This window comes from Hydra vulgaris, chromosome 07 (genome assembly GCF_038396675.1).
Source record: "Hydra vulgaris chromosome 07, alternate assembly HydraT2T_AEP".
NCBI lineage: Eukaryota > Metazoa > Cnidaria > Hydrozoa > Anthoathecata > Hydridae > Hydra > Hydra vulgaris.
In genome coordinates this window covers 7,155,879-7,165,935 of record NC_088926.1, presented here as the reverse complement: position 1 = coordinate 7,165,935, position 10,057 = coordinate 7,155,879, and the positions used below count along the sequence as shown (strand labels likewise).

General features: G+C 25.7%; 1 long non-coding RNA gene across 5 annotated transcripts; it reads left to right on the top strand.

The window, feature by feature from the left end:
- The first annotated feature begins 482 nt into the window (after window positions 1-482).
- LOC101240251 (uncharacterized) lies at window positions 483-9,764 on the top strand. 5 transcript variants are annotated; one of them, XR_010639536.1, is made up of 5 exons: window positions 483-642; window positions 1,149-1,203; window positions 2,857-2,978; window positions 9,419-9,478; window positions 9,559-9,764. It is a non-coding gene; the product is annotated as an uncharacterized LOC101240251 (long non-coding RNA). The 5 variants fall into 5 exon arrangements; XR_010639539.1 differs by lacking the exon at window positions 9,419-9,478 and having other exon boundaries at window positions 484-642; XR_010639537.1 differs by lacking the exon at window positions 1,149-1,203 and having other exon boundaries at window positions 492-642.
- Window positions 9,765-10,057: the final 293 nt, after the last annotated feature.

Sequence of the window (10,057 nt, the reverse complement as noted above, 5' to 3'; positions counted from 1 at the left end):
TAAAGCTTATTTAAATGCTGAGTCAGTTATTGCAAAAGGTTATAAAGGTTATCTTAGTTATGACAAAATTAGCTATAACTTAACTTTTAATTTGTAAAATGTTATTTTTAAAGTCAGTTTGAGATCAGTAATAAATTTATATATTAGCATTAATTTTTTTATACCTGGGGTGGGTACAATAGGGATTTGATAGGGCTTTTTTTCTAGCACCTTTCACTTCAAAAATGTTTTTAATAAATTACTCAAATCTGTTGTTTGAAAGAATTTTAATTCAATACTTCATTCTGTTTATAAATTTATTGCTATTTAATGACAAAAAAACATTTTGCACAAAATCCCGAGTCATCATAAATAAGAAAATTTAAATCTCAATATCTAAAGAACTGTAAGGAGATAAAGGTTCCAACTTTCAGGTTTTGTTAGTTTTCATAAACCCAAAACATGGAGTGTCATTTTTTTTTTGAGTTTTTCTGCTGATTCGACATGGAGTGACTATGCATTGAAATTCTGTGTGTTTCTTTAATTCTTTTTTAGTTTCAATGAAAAAAAGAAATCCTTATAAGTTATTACCTTTATTTTTTTTTGTTGGAGCTGGTATTGAATGGTTTATGATTAAAGTCCGGGTTGGAAAAGAAACATTTTGTAAGTTTTTTTTAAAGTCTTTTATATTTTGTATTTTTAGATATATTTAATAAATTTCTTTTATGAAAATATACAATAATTATTTAGTAGGTATAAAAACCATTTTTTTGGTAATTCTTTACTTAACATTTTATGTTGCAATAAATCGATATTGCATCCAAATTGTTATCTGGGTATTTATCAGTTAGATTGTTCATCTGGTGCAAGTTATGTTGGTGAAACAAAAAAGAAAACATCCACACACGTTAATGAACATGAGAGAATTATAACTAAAGGCAACTGAGGCACATATTATATTATATATAAATATATATATTTATATACATATATATATATATATATATATATATATATATATATATATATATATATATATATATATATATATATATATATATATATATATATATATACAAACTTAGATCAATTTTTATCTAAAGTTTATATATGAATAATAGTTATTATTTTTGAAGTTTTAACAATTTTATATATATCTAATTTTTAAGACGATACAACTTTGCGCAAAGAAGCAGAACGACGCATGCTAAAAAAAGAAATCTGGTAATACATAGTATTTAAAGCTTTTTTCCAATAAAATTTTATATTACAAATGATTTATGTGTAATTTTTGATGTATTTATTGCGTGATCAAAAAGGTAAAAATTGCACATTTTTTTATCCAAATAGCTTGTTATATAAAGCTAATTTATTTGTTCTCAAATAACTTATTTTAGCCTTTAAAAAGTCACATCTTAACTATATGTTATTATTGACTCAATATTAATTAGATCAATGATGTTCCTAAATTCTATTATGAAATTCTTAATATATGCCACTCCAGATAATGCTTTCATTAAAAAAAGGTAAAGTGTGTATATATATCAACCCTCAGAATTAGGAAAAATGAGGTCGGCAAGTTATTGCGGACCTCAATCTTTTAGAGGTCCGCATCAGGTCGGCAAAAAAACTTGATACTAAGGTCTTATCATAAAACATAGAAATGAGGTCGGCATTTATTTGCCATAGAAATGAGGTTGGCATATATTTACCATAAAATATAGAAATGAGGTTGGCAAAGAAAGAGGTCGGCATATAAAGCATAGAAGTGTTTGAGGTCGGCGATATTTTGCTGACCTCAAACACTTTTAGGTTGGCAGATTGGCATTGCCGAATGCCGACCCTAATTCCAAGGGTTATATGTATATATATATATGTGTGTGTATATATATATATATATATATATATATATATATATATATATATATATATATATATATATATATATATATATATATATATATCCAGCTGAATTGTTTGTTAAGAACTTTTCATCAATATTATCTCTTGATTCCACTAGTTGCGTTTTACCTGATATAGCCGTCTAACAGTTTGATCCATTGCTTGACATTCGTATCACTCTAGATTCTGTATCTAAAGTGATTTCCTGCTTAGACTCTTCTACAGGTTGTGGCCCGGACAACATACCTGTTATATTCTTGCAGAAATGTTCTCTGGAGCTGTCGTCGATACTTTCAAAACTATTCAACAAGTTTTTATCAGAGTCTTGTTTTCCAGCCTGCTGGAAAGCTGCATCTGTTATCCTTATTTTTAAAAATTCTGGAGAGCGATTTGATATGTCTAACTACCGTCCCATTAGTCTTCTTCCTATCACAAGCAAGGTTTTTGAATCTTTAATTAACAAACACTTAATTTCTCATCTTGAATCTAATAACTTACTTTCTGATCATTAATACGGATTTTGATCTTCTTGTTCTACAGTTGATTTGCTAACAGTAATAACTGAATGATTTTATCGTGCATTAGATAGAGGTGGAGAGGTTAAGGCCATTGCTCTTGACATTTCTAAAGCTTTTAATAAAGCTTGGCATGCTGGTTTTCTCCATAAGCTTTCTTCTTAAAAATCTTTACTAATATACAAATTTTTGTTTGCAAAAAAAGTGTACTGCTAAATCTTATATTTTCCGAGATATTAAAGTTTATTTATCTAGTAACTAAAGTTTTCAATGTTGTCTGTATATATTGCATGTATGTATGTATGTATGTATGTATGTATGTATGTATGTATGTATGTATGTATGTATGTATGAATGTATGAATGTATGTATGGTATATATGTATGTATGTATGTGTGTTTGTGTTTATATATGTATGATGTATGTATGTATATATTAAAGAAAAATATTTATATTGCAGAAAATTACTTAAAAATGCCGTTCAATGTTACTTGGGGATACTATCTCAGATTTTCCACATCAGCATTTTTATCTATGTTTGCTGGAAGCATTTGTGTTCATTATTACTACAAACCTGATTTGGTAATGTTAACTTAATGTTACTTAATGTTGCTTGGTTACTTAACTTGAAACTCTATTTTACTTACTTATTGACTAAACAGTTAAATAAGTTTTAATTGTATTTCTATTTGTGTCTTAATTGTAGTAGTTTTTTACCAACTGCATTTTTGTAACCATTCTTAGTTTCCTAAATGTTTAGGTTTAACTTAATTTAGACAGCTGGATTAAGATAATAAACAACCTAGGCTTTTATTTGATTGGGGTTGCGGTATGACCTAGGCTGCACAAATGCATTCTTTAAATATTTTATCTTTAATTGAAATTTACATTAAATTTTATAAATTTGTTTTATATACGTGATATTTACATATATATATATATATATATATATATATATATATATATATATATATATATATATATATATATATATATATATTTTGTTATTTCACCTCCCCAAGGCCCAGAAAGCCACTACAGATGAGGAGGCTACTTAATTGTGGTTATAACCCTCTCTCAACTCTATAACTCCGAAACACGAACCTTGGCGAACAAGGCCGCTGAGGGGAGAAACAAGTTGAGCGCAGTACTACCAGGGACGTGGTGGGGATCGAACTCGGAACCTCTCGCTTATGAAGCGAGCGCACTACCACTACACCACTACTGCATATATGTATATATACATATATATATATATATACACACTCACACACACACACACAAAAGTGCAAATTAACTAACTGGAATTTTTTAAAAAACATTTAAAATCTAAACTTGAAAAGCTCTGCATTTATCTTTGGTTTCAGTTTTATATATAACTATAAGTTAGGGGTGGTTACAATAAGGCCTAACTAAGCAACCATTGTTTTATCCTCAGTTATATAAATTTTTATTAATAATCTTACCAACAGATTTTCAAAGAAATGTAAAATTTAGTAAAGTTTTCTATAAAATATTTACAATTCTCTATATTAGTTTTAGACTTTTTAAATTTTGAAAATTTATTTATAATTATTTAAAATTTGCGAACAAGTTTCTTCTTTAAACAATAAAAAATTGACAGTTAACAAAATTTAATTTGGTGACAGCTTATTTAATGTGTAACGAATCTGTTTCAGTGTGCAAAGAATATAAATTAACGAAGTACTATGATTTAAAACATTCAAAATTTCTTGTTAAAAATAAAACTGAATATAGTGGACTTATTATATTAAGGTGAGATGGTTTACTAGAGGTGAGAACTTTTAATTTGAGACAAAAGGTGTTAGATTTTTTATAAAGTATAAACAAATGTTATGTACCAGAGCTTAAAGAAAAGTATTTTATTAAAATGTGTGCATTTCTGGTAGACCTGACCCAACAATGCAATATACTTAATAAAAAGTTCCAAGAAAAAAAATTAATTGGAAAAATCTTATTTTAGCGTTTCAGTTGAAATTAACTTTGTGGAACAGCAGTTAGGGACTGTGTAGGAGCAGCAGTTAGGGACTGGGAAAATCAGTCATTTTCTAACCTTGGGTGAGCTGAATCCTGAAAACACATGTTGATGGTATTTTACAAAAATCTTGACCAACATAAGTACAGCAACTTAGTTGACAATCCTAAAATGACAGGTGTCTTGTTAGGTAGCACATACTTGTGTGAAACTGTGTTTTTTCAAATGAAATTTTCAATATCTAAAACAAGATCTGTACTGACAGATACTAACTTGCAGAAAACTTTAGGAATTGCAACCAGTCAGTTTCTAATGGACATTATAAACAGTGTGAAAAAAAAAACAGGTTTGTGATAACCAATAAACTATTGTTTGTACTGTACATAATAACTGGCTAGTGTATGTATGCGTATTCCTTTGTGAGACAACATATGGTAATTGAAAAAAATCAATATTTAAATAAAATATTTATAAAAACCTCCGACCCCCAGTTAACAGCTAAAAAGCTAACTTTAGCCGTCATCAAAAAAGTTGTGGTCACCCCTGCTATAAGTTGTACTTAAGATGAATATTATAAAACATTCTCAAAAACAAAATGATTATGAAACTAACATTAAAGTTGCAAATTTTGATTTTAAAGTTAAAATTAAAGTTACAAATTTTGAATTGGTTTTCAATTTTATAATGTTTGATTAAATCAAAAGTATTTAAAAAAAAAAAAAAGAAGCTTTTTTGTGCATACAGTATGTAATATATGAACTTATTGTGTCATTTATTTATACAGTATATTTATTTAAATGGTAGTTTAAAAAATTGATTTGAGAATTTAAATTGCATTTAAAATATAACTCGAATTTAACAATATCTTAATTTGCATACAGGGAAAAAAAGAGGGAACTAAAATTAAAAAATGCTAATATAATAATACAAAATAAATATAAAAGCAGTTATTAAGTTACTCAGAAGTCTAACTTTAGTTTTTTTATTATTAAGTTACTCAGAAGTCTAACTTTAGTTTTTTTATTATTAAGCATTTTAATGCAAAATACAATTTATCTTTGTTTGGGCAAGAATTAAATGATAATCAATTTGAAGAGCTTCTTGGGAATTTATTTGACATTTTTTAAAACAATGTAAAAATCATGTTACTGTAAAAGAGGATTTGCTTTTTTAAAAGTTCAAATACAATCGTGAAGAGGTGTTTGGAAGGTGAAAAATATAACATTGAGATAAAACAAAGAGTTGAAAGGAGAATTAAAAGGTATAAAAGAATGAGTCAATGAAAATTTATTATTAAATTGAAAAACTGAATTCAAAATGAAAAACTGAATTAAAAATCTCTCAGTATTCTAAATCTGATGGAAAAAGATGGTATAATACAAGATATCACTAAATCCAAGGTTTCAAGCAAAACTATCTACTTTATTCTAAAGGCATTTTAATAGAGTTGAAAAACATTTTAAACTATCTATATATAAACTATCTATAAACTCCAGAACTGAAAAGGTTTGATTAAACCCAGCCTAAAATTGGTGGCAAGCTTTACATCTTGGGAACTAACAATTATGCAAAGTATTCATTGAAAAATAAAATTTACCCTACATATGGTATATATAGTATTGGGCTTTCTCTTTTGGCATGAAGTCTGTAAAACTTAAAAAATCAATTTTGAAATTGCTTTATTATAAAGCTGCATTTTTTCTTAACAATGAATTAATGAAAATGAATGCATAAAAGTTTAATGTTGAAAATCATTCATCTCTCTCCAAAATCATAATCATCATCTTTCTCCAAAGTTTAATTTGCTAGTTGATTCTCACTACTCTTCTGTTACTTGTCATTTAATTAAGTATTTTAGACAAGGTGCAAAAATGCATTGTAAATCTGCTCTTGCAGCCAACCTTTAACCATTGTCACATTGTCGTAATGTTGCTTCTCTTTTTCTATAAATACTACAAAGGGAGAGTTCTTAAGAGCTAGCATTTTTTGTGCCGTCTACTCAAATTCATTCTTGTGTTACTCATGATTCAATTAAGTCTCATCCTTTTACTGTGGCTGTTCCTCAGTGCTTTAAAAATTCTTATTTGTCTAGTTTTTTTCTTGAACATCAGTCCTTTGGAATTCATTTCCTTTCTCTTATTTTTTTTATTCATATAATTTTCAATCTTTTAAGTTGTCTATTAATCATTATCTTGCTCTATAAGTTTCATCTTTTCTCTTCCAGTAACTTCCAACTCTAATAGTGGTTACTTGCAGCCTTGTTGGAGATAAAGATGTTGGAAAAAAAAAAAAAAAAAGACTTGATGAAAAAAAAGATGTCTGTTAAATATTAGTTTTTAAAATCTCTTTCTTTCTAGTTCCAGAATAAGTGAAAAAATAACTTTAAGTTATAGTCTTTATGTTAAAACCAGACAGCTTACAAAGCATTTAACAGCTGGCTAATCGTTATACATCTAGAAATTTAAAGAAAATTTAAAGATTGTATTCAATAGCATTCCAACTTTTTTAAAAACTGATTTATATGGATAAAAAGGGCTTAATATATAACTAAAGAAAACATTGACCTGATAAAAGACTTTTTTAAATGTTCTCTAGCAAAGAATAGTGTCAAATTATACTGTTGATAGCAAGCGGAAAAAGGTTGCACAAAAGAAGCTCAAAATGATATTGATAACTTTAGTAAATAAAAGAATAATACTGCTAGATATTTTATATTGATTTTTTGTAATCCCGAAAAAGTTTTTATATTATATATAAAATATGATATATTATGTGAATTTCAATTAAAGTTTATATTTATGTATACGCATACTATATGCGTAATAATTATGTATATGCATACTATATATCAGGGTGTTAGCCAGCCTGATGGCACCGCGTATAACGCGGTTTCCCACTTGGTTTAAAATTCCCAAAGGTTCTTAAGATCGTGGTAAAAAAAAAAAATTAAATCAGTTTCAGATTATAAGTGTTGCTCTAGATGAGTAAATAATGCAATTAGTACGCACGACAAGGAAATGAATTAAGTTAATGAATTAAGAATTAAGATCAATTTTTTAATGTGAAAAAACGTGTCGTCGTTAACAAGCAAGATCATTCATTCAAAAGTTGAAAAAAAAATTATTTTTGATTTTTAATTGACGTCAGTTATCTCCAGTTAAAATTGTTCATACGTTTAATAAGTTATTTCATTAATTTATTTTTGTTATTCAAAAAATCTTTATTTACATTCTTGCTGTTTATCTTAAGTTAGGAAAGTTACAAATAAAATTTGCATATTAATAAATATTATAATTTAAAATAAGTTAATAACATTTTTATATTAAAAGATTTATTAATAATTTTGGTAAAATAAGTTAGCTGGTAAAGTAAACCGAAAATGACAACAAAAAAATCAAAAATAAAACATGCAATGAAACGTATTATATATTTTATATTTGCGTAAAACATAAACGAAGATAATTAAATAATATTATAATATTATTATTTATTAACAATATTTACAATAATTACAAAAAAAATTTTTTTTTTTAATTTACAAATACAAAATTTACGTAGATATTTAATGTATATCTGTAAATTGAAAAAAAAAAAAATAATAGTTTTTGTATTTAAATATATTTTTTTACTTAAATACCTAATTTACTAGATATTTAAATATGCCGATTAAATTATTAGAAAATTATATAAAAAAGAGAGAGTTTCTTCAAATATTAAAAAAACCTGAAGCGAAAAAAAATATAACATCTAAAGCTTTTGTTTGGACATAATACGCTTATAAAATCATGCTAATTTCAAATAAATAAGTTCGAATAGTTTGTAAATTGCCTTAACTACACCGATTATTTAAATTAAAGTAGCATTATATTTGATGGAAATTGGCGAGCCAACCAAGTTTTTCAATTAAAAGTTATTAAAATTTCGGAAACTTTAATTTAACTTTCATTTAAAAGCTATCGATTTAAATAAGTTTTTTAACTTTTGAATGTATCTATGATAAAAATTGTAATATAAAATATGATGAACAATAATACGATTACCTATGTAAGAAAATTAAGAAAATTTTTTCAAGTATTTTAAAATTTTTAGTTTTAAAATGCTAAAGTATTTAAAAACTGAAACATTCAAAATCTTTCCATATAATTAGGGTTACCAACGTCTGGATTTTACGAAAATTAAAATTTAACGGATTTTAAAAACCTGTAATAATTTTTTGTTAGTGTTTTCCTTCGTAAAAGCCGTAAAATTCTGGCATTCATATGTATAACGTGTAGTGTTTTTCATCGACTGTCGTTTATTAAAAATGTTTTGTTAAAAATTAAATACTATTTAGCATTTTTTTTACATTAATAATTTAAAAATAAAAATAAAAATAACGGAAGACAATATATGTAACTAATCGTTTAAACCTTTTAAAGCTGTATTTAAAAGCGATGTAGGCAATTAAAATAGATCAAAGTTTCAATGAATAAATTTAATAATTTTTCATTAAAAAAATTGCAAACAATTGTCTTTTGTTCTTGTTTTCTCTCTACAATATTAAACAAAGGAGATAAGCGATTTAAAAATGAAAACTGACGAAGATTACTCAAAATGAAACAAGTTGAATAATTAGAATTAAACATTTATAAAATATAAAAACATTCCTGAAATATAAATATTTTTATTGAAACTTAATTGTATCTAAAAAATTGTATCTACTTTTTTAAATGTCAGAATATAATGACCTTTTTTTTTTTTTTGGTAGCACCTAAATTCCCAATTGTGCTAAAATGCTGTATGAATTTTTTTCCTGGCTAACACCCTGTATATAAATAAATAACAAATATATATTCGTACATACATAATCTATTATACATTACATATTATCCCTGGCTAAGAACCTTTGCTAATATATTTGCTAAATATGGTGTTTTTTACAACCTAGCCCTTGCTAGAGTTGTAAAAAAACTCCTTATTTAGCATTAGTTAATAACTATGTTGAGAAGATAGAGTTTTGCAATATCCTTTTGTCAACACTTTTTAGTCTGTGTCAGCACACTTATGCAGAGTTCCCACTAACTCTGACAGTAACTTAATATATAAGGTAAAGTATGCATTTTGTCTTTTTTTTTTTTTTTTTTGCATAATATCATATAATATTTAAATAGTTATTTTTACTTTCAGACTATTCCTGAAAAACCAACTGATCTATCTGCAATTCATTTAAAATCGTTTATTTCTATCAAATCACAAGAGGATGTCATAAGTACCAAAACAGAAGTGCAAAAAAGTCAATAAACTTATTTGAATTTTATTGTTTGCTTATGTTTTGTATTTTTAATGCTTAAAAAGAAAGTTAACTCTGGTTGAATAATAATATTGATTATGTTTGTTTGAGAATATTTTTTGCTTTGTGTTTTGTGATATTTGTAACATTATAATAGTTGTTGTTATCAATGAGTTGATATAAGTATCAACTCATTAAAATTGTCATGATGAATAAAATTAGATGTTATTATGGTATCATGGATGATTTAACATAATGATGTCATGATGACATCATCATTTATTTATGATTAATTATTTTTAAATGTTATGTTAAATAATTAAGTTATTATTTTTATCAAAATATAAAAGATAATAAAAATAAATCATTTTGTGAAATAGTTTGGTTGAAACACCA